Raw genomic sequence first — 19,384 nt, 5'->3', positions numbered from 1 at the left:
CCTGAGCTCTCAACAATGAGGGGGAACCTGAGTACACTGTTTGGGCTCCTGGAACCACCTGAGCCTGAAGCTGGTCTACCTTGACTTTTCAATTAAGCAAACCAGTAAATCCCAGTTTCGCTATAGTTTCCTTAAGCCATTTTTTTTTTCCTTGCAATCCCAAGACCTTTGGCCACTCCCAAGTCTGCCTCAAGTCTTCATCACTGCCCACTGCTGACCGGCTGTGTTACCCTGGATGAGTCATTTAATGTCTCTGTTTTCTGGTGGCCCCATTTATGAAATGCCTTATGGAGTGTTGTGGGGATTAAGTGAGATCCTGAACTTCATCAGAACTGAGCTGCCGTTGACCGTAAGACTCACCGGTATTTTATGCTCCTGGGCTCAATGCTTTCTTCCGGCTTAGACTGATTCCTCTAGGAGTTTTGAAAAAGCTGCTCTGTGTTTACTTGGATGTAGAATTTTGTGACCCAGTGTGGCTTTGGGGTCCTTCCACATGTATGTCTATATTAGGCTGGGTGTTATTATTTGTCGCTATCTGCCATCATGTTGGCAACTCAGGGCGGCGACCCCACGTCCAGTGGAATGAAACACTGCCTGGTCCTGCACCATCCCCATCACCAATTATGGGTCAGAACGTTGGGGTCCATGGGGTTTCCGCTGGCTGATTTTCAGATGTGGATTGCCAGGCCTTTCTTCCTAGTCTGTCTTAGCCTGGAGGCTCAGCTGAAACCTGTTCAGCACCCTAGCAACACGAAAACCTTGGGGGGGGCTGTGCTTCAGCTGCGTTGACCGGAAATCGAACCCGGGTCTCCTGCGAGGAAGACGAGAGTTCTACCACTGAACCTCTTCGTTGGGCTGAATGTTGTTGTTGTTGTTAGGTGCCGTCGAGTCGGTTCCGACTCATAACGACCCCGTGCACGACAGAACGAAACACTGCCCGGTCTTGAGCCATCCTTACAATCGTTGTTATGCTTGAGCTCATTGTTGCAGCCACTCTGTCAATCCACCTCGTTGAGGGTCTTCCTCTTTTCCGCTGACCCTGTACTCTGCCAAGCATGATGTCCTTCTCCAGGGACTGATCCCTCCTGACAACATGTCCAAAGTATGTAAGACGCAGTCTCGCCATCTTTGCTTCTAAGGAGCATTCTGGTTGTACTTCTTCTAAGACAGATTTGTTCGTTCTTTTGGCAGTCCAGCACTATATCAGACAATGCTCCGCTGCTATTCATAAGGTTTTCACTGGCTAATGCTTTTCAGAAGTAGACTGCCAGGTCCTTCTTCCTAGTCTGTCTGAGTCTGGAAGCTCAGCTGAAACCTGTCCTCCATGGGTGACCCTGCTGGTATCTGAATATCGGTAGCTTAGCTTCCAGCAACACAGCAACACACAAGCCCCCACGGTTCTACAAACTGACAGACACACGGGGGTTAGACTGAATAGTGACCCCCAAAGATATCGGGCCCTAATCCCTGGAATGTCACCCCATTTGGAAAAAAGGGCCTTTGCATATGTAATTAATCTAGAAATCTTGAGATGGGGAGGTTATCCGGAATGATCCAGGCTGGCCCTGAGTTCTATCACAGGGGCCCTCATCAGTGAGAAGCAGAGGGAGATTTGACATACACACAGAGGAGGGGGAACTGCTAACCCCCATTCTATAGATGGGAAAATTAAGGCAAGAGTTCAGAAAACGTTTTGTGGAAAGAGGGGAAGGACAGGACAGCATGAGGGAGGAAGGCAGGGGCCGAGCCCTGGGTGGATTTTATTTCCACCCAGCAGGCACCTAGCTGGGTGCCAGGGTCCTGGAACAGCCTCAGACCCCAGGCCGGGACGCGGTCTGCAGATCTGGAAGCAGGTGGAAGGAGGGAGAGCAATGATGACTTGAATTTTAAACACACGAAGGAGCATTTTTTAAAAAAAAAGTTCTCAGCAACGCCCTGGCTACTTTTTATCCAGTTGTAGTTTCTTCACTTTGCTTTTGGGAAGGAAAACACAGTGAAACAGCTAAGAAAGAACAGCCCCTCAGGATCGCAATGCACCCCAGCTCCACCAGCCCCTCTGAGGACAGAGGACAGTGAGTTGCAAGTTCAAGTGACCCCAGGGCCAGGAGAGCAAGGCCAGGGAGGACAGCAGGTGGGTGGTGAGGACTGGAGCCTCAGGAAGCCCACGGGCCTGTTGGAAGCCTCTGAAGGCTCCAGCAGGAGTGTCTTTCCTTGTGGCCCCACGCATTCCTCAGCTTGTACACACATCTTCACCTGCCGTCTTCCCTCTGCATCTCTCTCCTCTTTTATAAGGACACCCCTGATTGGTGCAGTTAACAAGCTGACCAGAAGGTTGGTGGTTCGAGTCCATCCATAGACACCACAGAAGAAAGACCTGCTGACCTACTTTCAAAAAATCAGCCACTACGTCTGGGGTCTTAAAGGCCAGTAAGGGGCCATCTAAGATGCATCAGTTGGTCTCAACCCACCTGGAGCAAAGGAGAATGAAGAACACCAAGGACACAAGGTGATTATGAGCCCAGGAGACAGAAAGGGCCACATAAACCAGAGACTACATCAGCCTGAGACCAGAAGAACTAGATGGTGCCTGGCTACAGCCGATGACTGCCCTGACAGGGAACACAACAGAGAACCCTCGAGGGGGCAGGAGAGCAGTGGGATGCAGACCCCAAATTCTCATAAAAAGACCAGACTTAATGGTCTGACTGAGACTAGAAGGACCCCGGTGGTCATGGCCCCCAGACCTTCTGTTGGCCCAGGACAGGAACAATTCCCGAAGCCAACTCTTCAGACATGGATTGGACTGGACTATGGGATAATGAAATGAAATGAATATGGTACTGGTGGATACAATGTGGGCAGCCCCTGTCTGGCAAGGAGATGAGAAGGCAGAGGGGGCAGAAGCTGACTGAGTAGACACGAAAAGAGAGAGTGGAGGGAAGGTGTGTATAAATTTTTATATGACAGACTGACTTGATATGTAAACTTTCGCTTAAAGCACAATAAAAATTTAAAAAAAGGAAAAAAAAAATCAGCCACTGAAAACTCTGCGGAGCACAGCTCTACTCTGACACACAGGGGGTCGCCTTGAGTTGGAATCAACTCAACAGCGACTGGTTTTGTTTTTGTTTTTTTCGTGTTGGATTAGGACCCCCCCTTCTCCAGCATGGCCTTGTGTTAACGAATCACACCCGCAGAGACCCTGTGTCCAAGCAAGGTCATGTTCACAGGTGCGGAGGTTAGGACTTCGACACAACTTTTGGGGAACACAATTCAGTCCATAACACCCAGTAAAGCCAAAGACCCTTTCCACCCCTCCTGCTTCCCAAGCTAACCACTGTGGTAACTTGTGTGTGCTTGTTTCCAGATGTTTCTTGGTGAACACAGGCACCATCTTTGAGACAAGACAAGGTATATGGTTCCTAAACCTAATTTCTTCCAAGTGAAGGTCCTGACTCACAGCGACCCCGTGCACAACAGAACGAAACACTGCCCAGTCCTGCTCCACCCTCACAATCCTTGTTATACTTGAGCCCGTTGTTGCAGCCACTGTGTCGGTCCATCTCGTCGAGGGTCTTCCTCTTTTTCACTGACCCTCTACTTTACCCAGCATGATGTCCTCCTCCAGGGACTGATCCCTCCTGAAAACTTGACCAAAGTATGTGAGATGAAGGCTCGCCATCCTTGCTTCTAAGGAGCATTCTGGCTGTACTTCTTCCAAGACAGATTTGTTCATTCTTCTGGCGGTCCATGGCATTTTCAATATTCTTCGCCAACACCACAATTCAAAGGAGTCGATTCTTCTTTGACCTTCCTTACTCTAATCCTAATCCCTTCCAAGTGGTGTCTTATAAAAAGTGAAAACAGATAGGGAGACACATGGGGGAGCCATCTACAAGGCCCAGGAGCACCCGGAGCCCCAGAAGCTGGACGAGACAAGGAAGGGCCCTCTCCTAGTGCTTTCAGAGAGACTGCGACCCTGCTGGCGCCTTGATTTCAGACTTCTAGCCTTCAGAATTTTGAGATGATAAATCCTTCTTCTTTAAGGCCACTCACTTTGTGGTATTCTCGTTTCAGCAGTCCTAGGAAGCTAAGACAGCTCTTAAGGGGTTAAAAAAAAAAAAGAAGGCAGCGGCCATGAGGGGGGCCTGTGCCCTGTAAGGTTTTCAGTGGCTGATTTTTTGGAAGCAGATCCCCAGGACTTTTTTCCGAGACACTTCTTAGTGGACTCAAATTGCCAACCTTTCACTTAGCAGCTGGGCCTGTTAACTGTTTGCACGACCAGGAACTCCTTCCTACCGGCAGGACTATGTGATTTACCTGTCAGGTGGAGGAGTGCCCACCTTGCCAGCACTTAGTGTTGTCAGAGTCTTCAAGGTTTTAATAGTAAACCGAGTCCCACCTAGACCCCCAAATCTTCTCCCCAGGCATTTCCAGGAAGGCCAGGGATGCCAAGTGGCACCAACTGTGATCTCGTGCTGCCACCTGCTGGTGGTCACCTGGCAGCTGGCCCCAGAGGGTCAGGCCGGTGGACAATTGCCTGCTTTACTGAGGGGGTCTGTGGAGAGAAGAGAGCCAGAAACCATGCCCGTCTTCCTCCTCGACGTCTGAGAGACAGCATTCTGGATAACTGAGCGTCCAGGTTAACTGGGCTCCAGGACTCTTGTAGCCAAAGGACCATTCGGCCATGACAGCTTGACTTTGGGGCTGGCTGCTGGCTGCCTTCCCTCAGCAGGTGCTGCGTACTCATGTCCACCTGCGAAGAGCCCAGGCTCAGCTCCACAGCCACCTGCTCCCACTTCACCCTCCAGGCTCCCACCTCCCCGTCCACAGGGCCCTGCATGACCTGCTCTCTTCCCCTCACTCACTCGCTCCAGCCACATGGGTGTCCTTCTGTGCCCCAGCTCACCAGGCCTGATCCTGCCTCAGGACCTTTGCACCTGCTGTTCCCGCTGCCTTGGAATCTCCCTCTCCCCTCATTCTGCCCTCTATTCAAAAGCCACCTTTTCGGAAAGGCCTCCCCTGGCCACCCTGGCTCTCAAAGCTCTTTCTCTGCTTACCTGCTTTCATTGCCCTTATCCTGTGCTACTATAACAAGTACCACAAACTGTTGGGCTGAGACAACAGAATTCACTCTCCCGCAGTTCTGGAGGCCAGAATTACAAAATCAAGGTGTCACAGGGCCCCACTCCCTCCAGAGGCTCTAGGGGACTACTCTTCCTTGTCTCTTCTGGCTTCTGTTGGCCCCAGGCGTTCCTGGGCTTGTGGCGGCATTGCTCCAGTCTCTGTCTCTGTCCTCACATGGTCGTGTTTCGCATGTCGGTGTCTCTTACCAGGATGCCTGTCATTGATTTAGGGCCCATCCGGGTAACCCAGGAGAAGCTAGGAGAATACAGAATTGCGTGCTTGTGAACAGCTGCCATTTTGAGCCACTGAGTTTTGGGAGAGGTTGTTACGCAGCAGAAGCTGACAGATACACACAGCTAAGGAGCAATGGAGCCGAGAAGAGCAGGCTGGTTTCTGGATTTTTCTGCCTGAGCACTACACAGTCCTGCAAGAGTTGACTAAATGAGAGTAAGTCTTCAAAGCAGAAGTTGGGGACGCTGACAAATTCTGACAGGCAGACCAGGAAGGGAGAGAGGATTCTGGCTTTTTAGTTGGAAACTTGGCTTACATTTTGTCCTTTCTAATGGCTGGGGAAAGAATTCCCCTGCTTTCCAGGGACAATCACCATACACTGAGCTGGGATGGGGGGGATACCAGGAAAGAACACCAACTCCCTCGCTCCAAAAAGTGAGGGTCACCAGGGACTGGTAGGTACAGACTCTAAAAGGCTTTGCCTCACCCCAGGTTCCTCCCATCTGCATTCCATCCTAAAAGCCTGCTCTGAAGTCCCCCGACGTCCCAGGCAGACCCTCCTTCCCTCAGGAATTCTACTGGGAATTACTTAAACCTCTCACTGAGTACATCCTGGAATGTGCCAGCTTGCCAGGTGGATAGAATTCTCTCTCTGCCTTCTAAGGGGTTGCCTCATTCAAAGAATTAAAGTATAAGAACCAGGCAGAATGGTACAAGGTGGGAAGAGGGGATTTTGAACAGGCACACATTTGCTCTCGTCTGAACATGCCAGTCAGGATGACGCAAGACCTTCAAACAGGACACTGCATTTCTTAGGCCACCTCTAACGTGTGTGTGTGGGTGTGCTCAGGTGCCTGTCATTTTTTCTCCATAACTTTATTGTGGTGAAAATATTCATAACAGAATATTTGCCAATTCCACAGTTCCTACGTGTATAACTCAGTGACACTGATTGCATTCTTCAAATTGTGCAACCATTGTCTCTATCCTTTCTCAAATCTTCCCACCACCATAACATAAACTCATTGCCCCTAAGCAAGTGCTCCCTCCACACTCTCCTTCCCTCCTACCCTGGGCGTCCTCATGATCTCTGATTTCTGTATGTTTGCTTAATTTAGGTAAGTGAGGCTGCACAGCGTTTGACCTTTGCACCTGACTTATTTCGCTCAGCATAATGCTGTAGTGTGCATGGGACTTCATTTCTCTCTGTGCTGAGTAGTATTCCGTTGTGTGTATAGATTGTATTTTTTTAAAATAATTTTTATTGTGCTTTAAGTGAAAGTTTACAAATCAAGTCAGTCTGTCACGTATAAGCTTATATACACCTTACTCCATACTCCCACTTACTCTCCCCCAATGAGTCAGCCCTTCCAGTCTCTCCTTTTGTGACAGTTTTGCCAGTTTCTAACTCTCTCTACCCTTCCATCTCCCCTCCAGACAGAAGATGCCAACACAGTCTCAAGTGTCCACCTGATACAAGTAGCTCACTCTTCATCAGCATCTCTCTCCTACCCACTGTCCAGTCCCTTCCATGTCTGATGAGTTGTCTTTGGGAATGGTTCCTGTCCTGGACGAACAGAAGGTTTGGGGACCATGACCGCCGAGATTCTTCTAGTCTCAGTCAGATCATTAAGTCTGGTCTTTTTATGAGAATTTGGGGTCTGCATCCCACTGATCTCCTGCTCCCTCAGGGGTTCTCTGTTGTGCTCCCTGTCAGGGCAGTCATCGGTTGTGGCCGGGCACCGACTAGTTCTTCTGGTCTCAGGGTGATGTAGGTCTCTGGTTCATGTGGCCCTTTCTGTCTCTTGGGCTCATTGTTATCGTGTGACCTTGGTGTTCTTCATTCTCCTTTGATCCAGGTGGCTTGAGACCAATTGATGCGTCTTAGATGGCCGCTTGTTAGCATTTAAGACCCCAGACACCACATTTCAAAGAGGGATGCAGAATGTTTTCATAATAGAATTATTTTGCCAATTGACTTAGAAGTCCCCTTAAGCCATAGCCCCAAACCCCCGCCCTTGATCCGCTGACCTTTGAAGCATTCAGTTTATCCCAGAAACTTCTTTGCTTTTGGTCCAGTCCAGTTGAGCTGACCTTCCCTGTATTGAGTATTGTCCTTCCCTTCACCTAAAGTAGTTCTTATCTACTAACTAATCAGTAAATAACCCTCTCCCTCCCTCCCTCCCCCCAACCACAAAAGAATGTGTTCTTCTCAGTTTATACTATTTCTCAAGATCTTATAATAGTGATCTTATACAATATTTGTCCTTTTGCATCGAATTTCACTCAGCATAATGCCTTCCAGGTTCCTCCATGTTATGAAATGTTTCACAGATTCATCACTGTTCTTTATCGATGCATAGTATTCCATTGTGTGAATATACCATAATTTATTTAACCATTCATCCGTTGATGGACACCTTGGTTGCTTCCAGCTTTTTGCTATTGTAAACAGAGCTGCAATAAACATGGGTGTGCCTATATCTGTTCGTGTGAAGGCTCTTATTTCTCTAGGGTATATTCCGAGGAGTGGGATTTCTGGGTTGTATGGTAGTTCTATTTCTACCTTTTTAAGACAATACCGGATACATTTCCAAAGTGGTTGTATCATTTTACATTCCCACCAGCAGTGTATAAGACTTCCAATCTCTCCGCAGCCTCTCCAACATTTATTATTTTGTGTTTTTTGGATTAATGCCAGCCTTGTTGGAGTGAGATGGAATCTCATCATAGTTTTAATTTGCATTTCTCTAATGGTTAATGGTCATGAACATTTTCTCATGTATCGGTTAGCTGCCTGAATATCTTCTTTAGTGAAGCGCATGTTCATATCCTTTGCCCACTTCTTGATTGGGTTGTTTGTCTTTTTGTGTTTGAGTTTTAACAGAATCATATAGATTCTAGAGATCAGGCGCTGGTCGGAGATGTCATAGCTGAAAATTCTTTCCCAATCTGTAGGTGTGGACCATATTCTGTGTATCCATTAATTTGCTGATGGATGTTTTGGTTTTCTAATTTTTTTTTAAAGCCATCAAATTGGAGCCTCCCTGGCTGGTTCCCGGGGGACTTCTTCCATCTTCAAAGAAGCAAATGTTTTTCCTTCTCGTTTTGTGAAGGTCTCTTAAGCAGCGTTGGCCAAGGTCTGCTGCTATGATCCCCAAGTCTCCAAGGCTGAGAACACAAAGCTCTGCCTTGTGCTGGTGTGACTCACCCATCACAGGCCAGGGGAGCCTCCACCTCATTCATCTGCACTCAGGGATCCCCCACCCAGGGTGATCTGGTCACCCTGGCTGAGGAGGATGCAGGAGGGAGGGGCATGGCAAGGGGATGTTGCAAGAGATTTTAAAAAATAATTTTATTGTGGTAAAATATATACAACAAAAATTTTGCCATGTTACTGTCTGGGGTTTTAAATGCTAGCAAGCAGCCATCTAAGATGCATCAATTGGTCTCAACCCACCTGGAGCAAAGGAGAATGAAGACCATCAAGGACACAAGGTAATTACGAGCCCAAGAGACAGGAAGGGCCACATAAACCAGAGATTGCATCAGCCTGAGACCAGAAGAACTAGACGGTGCTCGGCTACAACCAATGACTGCCCTGACAGGGAACACAACAGAGAACCCCCGAGGGGGCAGGAGAGCATTAGGATGCAGACCCCAAATTCTCATAAAAAGACCAGACTTAATGGTCTGACTGAGACTAGAAGGACCACGGAGGTCATGGTCTCCAGGCCTTCTGTTGGCCCAAGATAGGAACCATTCCCTAAGCCAATTCTTCAGACATGGATTGGACTGGACCATGTGATAGAAAATGATACTGGTGAGGAGTGAGCTTCTTGGCTCAAGTAGACACATGAGACTATGTGGCAGCTCCTGTCAGCAGGGGAGATGAGAGGGCAGAGGGGGTCAGAAGCTGGCCGAATGGACACAGGAATACAGGGTGGAGAGGAGGAGCACGCTGTCTCATGAGGGGGAGAGCAACTAGGAGTATATAGCAAGGCGTTTATAAATTTTTGTATGAGAGACTGACTTGATTTGTAAACTTTCACTTAAAGCAGAATAAAAACAAAAATTTTGCCATGTTACCGTTTTAAGAGGACAATTTGACGACACTAAGTAGGTTCACATGTTGTGCAGCCGTCACCACTACTTGTTTCTAGAACGTTCTCATCCTCCAGACAGACACTCTGAGCCTCGGCCTCCTCCTCTGGACAGCGGGCAGAGGTGGAGCTGTGCTGGGGGGTGGGGAGGTCTCCAGATGTGGCTCCGGGAGCATCTTGTGCCTGTGGCCTTCTGCTCCCCTTCCCCCAGAAGGAGGAGTTTCTGGGCAGCAGGGACCCTGCATCCATCTTTCATCTTGGAGCTGAGGAAAATGGTTTCCTGTTTCTGAGGGTTCTTTTGGCCCAGAGCAGAGAGAGTCATGGTGGGGCTGAGAGCAGGGCTTCAAGGACAGAGAGAAGGAAGGGGAGGGTGGAGAGAAAGAGAAACAAAGATGGAGAGAGACACGGAGAGACTGGGATGGAGACAAACACAGATAGATCAAGATAGAAAGAGAGATGGAAAGATGAAGAGATTGAGAGTGAGACAAAGCAGGAGCTGAGACCCGGCACCCACAGTGGAGGCTGCGAGAGGTGCCCGCTGGGGCCGTGGCACTAGCTCAGGAGCGGATGACCTGCGTTAGGTGTTGGACCCAGGGTTGGGGGTGCTGTGGCCTCTGGGCTGACTGCTGGTAGGCTGAGGCCACTCCTGAGCCTGGGGTGGACGGCCCTTCCCATGACTTGTACCAAGTCATGTTCCCCCCATGGTTTTCTGGAGCATCCAGTTCAGGACACAGAAGGGCCGGGAGAATGGTGCTGACCCCAAAAACCCCCAGGGAGTGGATGAGGGTCTTCTTAAACCCGTTGCCATCAAGTCGATTCCAACTCATAGCGACCCTGTAGGACAGAGCAGAACTGCCCCATAAGGTCTCCAAGGAGCACCTGGTGGATTTGAACTGCCAACCTTTTGGTTAGCAGTCATAGCTCTTAACCACTATGCCACCAGGGTTTCCAAAAACCAAATCCATTGCCATCAAGTCAATTCCAACTCATAGCGACCCTGTAGGACAGAGTAGAACTGCCCCATAGAGTTTCTAAGGAGCGCCTGGTGGATTCGAATTGCTGCCTTGTGGTTAGCAGCCCTAGCACTTAACCACTAGGCTACCAGGGTTTCCGAGGGTCTTCTTACAGGGGCAGGTTAACCAGTAAGCAAGGTATGCACCAGCCTGAACTGAGCAAGGCACATACAGGCTTGACTGTGTTTACTTGCTAATCTGTGGTGAGCAACTTCACATGGGCTTCACCTCACTTTGATGTGGTGGAAGAGAAAGGCACTTGTGTGCCCATGTGTGAAGTGGGTGCCCAAGCTCAGGGTTCTGTGACGAGGGTCACAGGAGAGTCCACCGACACTCTGAAAGCTGGGCCCCTGAGGGACCACGGAGGAGCTGATGGGACTCCCCAAGCTTGTCTGAGCCCAGAACTACCTTCCCGAAGGGTGGGTGAGCGTCCTGCATTTGATTCTTGTAACTGAGACAGAATTGCCTGGGACCCAGTGAAGAGGGTAGCCTTGGCCACCAAAGGGTGCCCTCCAAGGCCAGACTCGCTGCGGACTGGGGCCCTGCTTCCACCCTCAGACTGGTGTCTCCCTGTGGACCAGGGCCGTGCCTCCTTCCTCAGTGTGTCCCTGCTTTGTTCAGGTGCAGACCCCCCCAGACCCCTTTCCTTCCCTTTGCCCCAGACCCCTAGTCCACTCTTTCCCCAGATATTTTGTGTCCCCAACTGCCACCCACCAGTCACCTTCTAGATGGATTTCTTAAATAGCTGTCACAGTGTGGTTTTCCCTGAGCTGATGAGAAGCCTGCAGGCCTGGCTGACAGGAAGGGCAGGGCCGCCCAGGGTTAATTCTCATCAACTCCTCCCTGATCAGGTGGGGGAAGGGGAGCCTGAGGCCGAGGCCTGCTTGGGAGTCTGAGACCATGGTCCCTGCCACCCAGCACTGCCCCAATGTGCTGAGAACTTTCCACAGGCTGACTCGTCTGACCTGTCTCCTTATCTCCAAGGACAGAGGGGAAAAGGAGGCACAGAGAAGTCCAAGGGCATCCCATAGCCACACAGAGGATGGCATCAGAGCCAGGAATTGGGTCCAGCACCGACACCCTGTTGATGGACTGCTGCAACCCTTTTGGAATTATCTTCAGCAAAATTTTAGTAGTGGGCAGCCAGTGTCGCAAAACTGTGCATAAATTGTTGAATGAGAAACTAGTTTACTCCGTAAAGTTTCGCATAAAGAAGAATTAAAAAAAAAAAAAAGTAGCAGTACACCGAGAGGGAACTGTCAGAAATTCAAGCCAGATTCAGAAGAAGACATGGAAGGAGGGATATCACTGCTGATATCAGATGGATCCTGGCTGAAAGCAGAGAATACCAGAAGGATGTTTACCTGTGTTTTATTGACTATGCAAAGGCATTCGACTGTGTGGATCATAACAAATTATGGATAACATTGCGGAGAATGGGAATTCCAGAACACTTAATTGTGCTCATGAGGAACCTGTACATAGATCAAGAGGCAGTTGTTCGGACAGAAAAAGGGGATACTGATTGGTTTAAAGTCAGGAAAGGTGTGTGTCAGGGTTGTATCTTTTCACCATACCTGTTCAATCTGTATGCTGAGCAAATAATCTGAGAAGCTGGACTATATGAAGAAGAACGGGGCATCAGGATTGGAGGAAGACTCATTAACAACCTGCGTTATGCAGATGACACAACCTTGCTGAAAGCAAAGAGGACTTGAAGCACTTACTAATGAAGATCAAAGCCCACAGCCTTCAGTATGGATTACACCTCAACATAAAGAAAACAAAAATCCTCACAACTGGGCCAATAAATAACATCATGAAAAATGGAGAAAAGATTGAAGTTGTCAAGGATTTCATTTTCCTTAGATCCACAACCCACATCCACAGAAGCAGCAGTCAAGAAATCAAAGGACGTATTGCATCGAGCACATCTGCTCCAAGAGACTTCTTTCAGGTGTTAAAAAGTAAAGATGTCACTCTGAGGACTAAGGTGCTCCGGACTCAAACCGTATTTTCAATCTCCTCATATGCATGAAAAGCCGGACGATGGGTAAGGAAGAAGAAGAATTGACGCCTTTGAATTGTGGTGTTGGTGAAGAACATCGAATATCCCATGGGCTGCCAGAGGAACAAACAAATCCGTCTTGAAAGAAGTACAGCCAGAATGCTCCTTAGAAGCAAGGATGGTGAGACTACATCTCGCATGCTTTGGACATGGTATCAGAGGGGATCAGTCCTTGGAGAAGGACATCATGGTTGGTGAGGTGGAGGGTCAGCGAAAAAGAGTAAGACCCTCAAGGAGATGGATTGACACAGTGGCTGCAACAATTGACTCAAGCGTAACAACGATTGTGAGGATGGCGCAGGACTGGGCAGTGTTCCGTTGGTTGTGTGTAACGTCACTATGAATTGGAACCAACTCGAAGGCACCTAGCAACAACAGCCCACACCCTTGGCTTGTGAGATCCTGCCTCCCAGGTGCGAGCCTGGCATGCACGTGGAGCCCAATTACCGCTTCTTCCACCCTCCCCTGAAACCAGGTCGGGGCAGGGACCCAGCAAGTGCTTACTAAACGCCAGGAGGTACCTATGAGTATGACTGGGTTTAAATAAGAGCAGGTTTACGGATGGCTGTGCCCAGGGCCTGGCCTTATTGAAATGATCATACCTCCCTCGATTCAGTTTTCAGCAGACGTTGGCTGAGCACCTGGTGTATGCCAGGTGCTGTGAATGCCTGAAGTGAACCTGACAGCTCGTCGCGGGGCTGACAGCCTAGTGGGGTGGTAGTCAGGGGGTGAGAGGCCAGAGGCAGCAAACAGCACTTGTGGGAGCAATACACGTCATCAAGAAAAATAAACAGGGAGGAGGCCCAGGGGTGTGGTTCACACCACTTGGGGGATGGGGTGAGTGGCTCATTCTGGGTTTATTTCATGGTGTACATAGACAAGGAGTTTGGGCCTGGGGTACTGGGGTAAGAGGATAAAGACCCCTTTCGGCCCCCAAATTGAACCCAGTTCTATGCAAGGTTGCGGGTAGTGCCCCACGGGACCCCGCCAATATCAGAGCTTCAAGCACATGAAGTTTTGCTAGGTATGCTGTGGAGGGAAGCCTAGGGCCTGGTCCTCAGGTTTAGTGGTCTCTGGCCTCCCCCTTCAGACTGGAAGCTCCCCCAAGGTTGGAATGGGGCAGGTCTCCCCCCTCAGATTAGGATGCCTCAGAGAGAGGGCCTACAGTGTCTCCTCCCTTATACCAGCAGCCCCTCCAAATTCCGGGATCCATGTCTCCCTCTGTCTTTGTTATCTAGTGCGACTGTAACAGAAATACCACAAGGGGGTGCCTCTAACAAACAGAAATTTATTTTCTCACAGTTTAGGAGGCTAGAAGTCTGAATTCAGGGCACCATTTCTAAGGGAAGCCTTTCTCTCTCTGTCAGCTCTGGGGGAAGGTCCTTGTCTCTTTAGCTTCTATTCTTTGGCTCTGTGGTGATCTTCATGTGGTGTGGTGTCTATCCTCCCCCATTTCTGCTTGTTTCATCTCTTGTAAAAGAGATTGACTCCAGACACACCCTACACTAATCCTGCCTCATTAACATAGCAAAGACAGCCCATTTCTAAATGGGATCATAACCACAGGCATAGAGGTTTGGATTTACAACACAAATTTTTGAGGGTCACACTTCAATCCATAACATTCTACCCTTTGGTCCCCCAAAATTCATGTCCTTCCCACATGCAGAATGCATTCACCCATCACATCATCCCGAAGTCTTAAATCAACTCCAAGTCCAAAATCTCACCTTCTGAATCAAATATGGGTGAGGCTTCAGGTGTATTTCATCCTGGGGGAAAATTCCTCTTCATATGTGAGCCTGTGAAATCTAGATTATAAGTTATCTGCTTCCGAAGTACAATGGTGAGACAGGCACAAGGCAGACATTTCCATTACAAATGGGAGAAGCCGGAGGGAAAGAAGGGATAACAGGCAAGTCCAAAACCCAGCAAAATAAATTACTTTAGCTCTCAAGGCTGGAAAATAATCCTCTGTTCTCTGAGATCATCTGGGTAAGGGTCTGCCCTTCAGACTCTGGGTGTTGGCCATACCCTCTGGATTCTGGGCGGAGGCTCCTTGGACCTGGACTTTAGCTCCACCTTCTAGGTCCACTGGGACAGCAACTCTGTTCCTTCAGCTTTGGACAGCCCCATTCTCTTAGTACATCTGAGCAGTGACCCCAACCCCTTGCCCCTGACAGGCTCTGTTCTTCTGCCTTTTGGCATGGCCCCCCACCCCCTCAGGTTTGGGAGGTAGCCCCATTTCCTGGCACATCTTAACTGCAGCCCCACACTCTGAAACTGAATTGGTGAAGACCTGACTCTTTGACACCTAGGAGGCTGTGGCCTCACCCTTTGAGATCTGGGAGATTGTGGCCCCAACCTTTGAAACTGAGAAGACCCTGCTTCCTGTGCTCCTTCCAACAGCTCTGCTGATCTCTGAGTTGCTCCAGGGATGGTCCTTTTCTTTTCTTGGAGGACAATAGTCGTAGCTCCTTTGGTCTGTTTCCTGCCTGTAGAATTCCAAGAGACAGACAACATTCTCTCTTTGCGTTCTTTCTCTGTTCTCTTCAGTCTAAGCTGATGGGTTTTCTGCTGTGATAGTTGGTCCATCAGTCACAGGCTTAATCTCTTTAACAAAAGATTGTGTAGCCACATCCTTGGTGAACGTTCTAGGACATGTGTCCTTAGTTTATATAACAGAATTTTCCAAACCTTTAAGCTCTGTTTCCATTTTGCACAGTTCCTTTTTAAGCCCATCTCTTTCCTCTCGCATTTTACCATAAGCAACAAGGAGAAAACATGCAGCACCTTTAAGATCTTGCTTAGAAATCTCATCAGCCAGATATCCAAGTTCATACAAGTTCTACCTTCCACCAAACATTTGAACACAATTCAGACAAGTTCTTTGCCACTGCATAAAAGCGTCACCCTTCCTCCATTGTCCAATCACATGTTTGTCATTTCCTTTTAAAACCTCACCAGAAGCATATTTAATGTCCACATTTCCAGTAACATTCTGTTGCTGGTGCTATACGAATTCTCTAAAATGATAGAGACTTTCTTTATGGCTCACCTCACTTCCTTCTGAGCCCTCTGGAAAACTGCCTTTAATGTCTATAATTCTACCAACAGTCTCTTCAAGGCAATCTAGGCTTTTATTATAGGCACCTGGTTATGCAGTGGTTAAGAACTCAGTTGCTAGCCAAATGGCTGTCAGTTCAAATCCACCAGATGATCCTTGGAAACCATATGGGGGAGTTCTTTTACTATTAAGGCACCTTAAACATGTTCCAGCCTCTACCCATTACCCCATTCTAAAACCACTTCCACATTTTAGGTATCTGTTAGAGCAGCATCCCGTTCTTCCCTTACCAAACTAGTTATCTTAGTCACCTACTGCTGCTATAATAGAAATATCACAGTGAATGGTGTCTCAGTCCCCTAGTGCTGCTATAACAGAAATACCACAGTGGAGGGTGTCTCAGTCACCTAGTGCTGCTATAACAGAAATACCACAGTGGAGGGTGTCTCAGTCACCTACTGCTGCTATAACAGAAATACCACAGTGGATGGTGTCATAGTTACCTACTGCTGCTATAACAGAAATACCACAGTGGATGGTGTCTCAGTCACCTAGTGCTGCTATAACAGATATACCACAGTGGAGAGTGTCTCAGTCACCTAGTGCTGCTATAACAGAAATACCACAGTGGATGGTGTCTCAGTCACCTAGTGCTGCTGTAACAGAAATACCACAGTGGATGGTGTCTCAGTCACCTACTGCTGCTATAACAGAAATACCACAGGTGGATGGTGTCTCAGTCACCTACCGCTGCTATAACAGAAATACCACAGTGGATGGTGTCTCAGTCACCTAGTGCTGCTATAACAGAAATACCACAGTGGATGGTGTCTCAGTCACCTAGCGCTGCTATAACAGAAATATTACAGTGAATGGTGTCTCAGTCACCTAGTGCTGCTGTAACAGAAATACCACAGTGGATGGTGTCTCAGTCACCTACTGCTGCTATAACAGAAATACCACAGGTGGATGGTGTCTCAGTCACCTAGTGCTGCTATAACAGAAATACCACAGTGGATGGTGTCTCAGTCACCTACTGCTGCTATAACAGAAATATTACAGTGAATGGTGTCTCAGTCACCTAGTGCTGCTGTAAGAGAAATACCACAGTGGTGGGTGTCTCAGTCACCTAGTGCTGCCGTAACAGAAATACCACAGTGGATGGTGTCTCAGTCACCTAGTGCTGCTGTAACAGAAATACCACAGTGGAGGGTGTCTCAGTCACCTAGTGCTGCCGTAACAGAAATACCACAGTGGATGGTGTCTCAGTCACCTAGTGCTGCTGTAACAGAAATACCACAGTGGAGGGTGTCTCAGTCACCTAGTGCTGCTATAACAGAAATACCACAGTGGATGGTGTCTCAGTCACCTAGTGCTGCTATAACAGAAATACCACAGGTGGATGGTGTCTCAGTCACCTAGTGCTGCTGTAACAGAAATACCACAGTGGATGGTGTCTCAGTCACCTAGTGCTGCTGTAACAGAAATACCACAGGTGGATGGTGTCTCAGTCACCTAGTGCTGCTGTAACAGAAATACCACAGTGGATGGTGTCTCGGTCACCTAGTGCTGCTGTAACAGAAATACCACAAGTGGATGGTGTCTCAGTCACCTAGTGCTACTCTAACAGAAATACCACAAGTGGATGGTGTCTCAGTCACCTAGTGCTGCTGTAACAGAAATACCACAGGTGGATGGTGTCTCAGTCACCTACTGCTGCTATAACAGAAATACCACAGTGGATGGTATCTCAGTCACCTAGTGCTGCTGTAACAGAAATACCACAGTGGATGGTTTCTCAGTCACCTAGTGCTGCTGTAACAGAAATACCACAGTGGATGGTGTCTCGGTCACCTAGTGCTGCTGTAACAGAAATACCACAAGTGGATGGTGTCTCAGTCACCTAGTGCTACTCTAACAGAAATACCACAAGTGGATGGTGTCTCAGTCACCTAGTGCTGCTGTAACAGAAATACCACAGGTGGATGGTTTCTCAGTCACCTAGTGCTGCTGTAACAGAAATACCACAGTGGATGGTGTCTCAGTCACCTACTGCTGCTGTAACAGAAATACCACAAGTGGATGGTGTCTCAGTCACCTAGTGCTGCTCTAACAGAAATACCACAAGTGGATGGTGTCTCAGTCACCTAGTGCTGCTGTAACAGAAATACCACAGGTGGATGGTGTCTCAGTCACCTAGTGCTGCTATAACAGAAATACCACAGTGGATGGTGTCTCAGTCACCTAGTGCTGCTGTAACAGAAATACCACAGGTGGATGGTTTCTCAGTCACCTAGTGCTGCTGTAACAGAAATACCACAGTGGATGGTGTCTGAGTCACCTACTGCTGCTGTAACAGAAATACCACAGTGGATGGTGTCTCAGTCACCTACTGCTGCTATAACAGAAATACCACAGTGGATGGTGTCTCAGTCACCTAGTGCTGCTGTAAGAGAAATACCACAGTGGTGGGTGTCTCAGTCACCTAGTGCTGCTATGACAGAAATACCACAGTGGATGGTGTCTCAGTCACCTAGTGCTGCTGTAAGAGAAATACCACAGTGGTGGGTGTCTCAGTCACCTAGTGCTGCTATGACAGAAATACCACAGTGGATGGTGTCTCAGTCACCTACTGCTGCTATAACAGAAATACCACAGGTGGATGGTTTCTCAGTCACCTAGTGCTGCTGTAACAGAAATACCACAGTGGTGGGTGTCTCAGTCACCTAGTGCTGCTATGACAGAAATACCACAGTGGATGGTGTCTCAGTCACCTACTGCTGTTGTAACAGAAATACCACAGTGGTGGGTATCTCAGTCACCTAGTGCTGCTATGACAGAAATACCACAGTGGATGGTGTCTCAGTCACCTACTGCTGCTATAACAGAAATACCACAGGTGGATGGTTTCTCAGTCACCTAGTGCTGCTGTAACAGAAATACCACAGTGGATGGTGTCTGAGTCACCTACTGCTGCTATAACAGAAATACCACAGTGGATGGTGTCTCAGTCACCTACTGCTGCTATAACAGAAATACCACAGTGGATGGTGTCTCAGTCACCTACTGCTGCTGTAACAGAAATACCACAGTGGATGGTGTCTCAGTCACCTACTGCTGCTATAACAGAAATACCACAAGTGGATGGTGTCTCAGTCACCTAGTGCTGCTGTAACAGAAATACCACAGGTGGATGGTGTCTCAGTCACCTTGTGCTGCTATAACAGAAATACCACAGTGGATGGTGTCTCAGTCACCTACTGCTGCTGTAAGAGAAATACCACAGTGGCGGGTGTCTCAGTCACCTAGTGCTGCTATGACAGAAATACCACAGTGGATGGTGTCTCAGTCACCTAGTGCTGCTATGACAGAAATACCACAGTGGATGGTGTCTCAGTCACCTACTGCTGCTGTAAGAGAAATACCACAGTGGTGGGTGTCTCAGTCACCTAGTGCTGCTATGACAGAAATACCACAGCGGATGGTGTCTCAGTCACCTACTGCTGCTATAACAGAAATACCACAAGTGGATGGTGTCTCAGTCACCTAGTGCTGCTGTAACAGAAATACCACAGGTGGATGGTGTCTCAGTCACCTTGTGCTGCTATAACAGAAATACCACAGTGGATGGTGTCTCAGTCACCTAGTGCTGCTGTAAGAGAAATACCACAGTGGTGGGTGTCTCAGTCACCTAGTGCTGCTATGACAGAAATACCACAGTGGATGGTGTCTCAGTCACCTAGTGCTGCTGTAAGAGAAATACCACAGTGGTGGG

This window comes from Loxodonta africana, chromosome 3, assembly GCF_030014295.1.
Source record: "Loxodonta africana isolate mLoxAfr1 chromosome 3, mLoxAfr1.hap2, whole genome shotgun sequence".
Classification (NCBI taxonomy): domain Eukaryota; kingdom Metazoa; phylum Chordata; class Mammalia; order Proboscidea; family Elephantidae; genus Loxodonta; species Loxodonta africana.
This window is presented reverse-complemented; position numbering follows the sequence as displayed.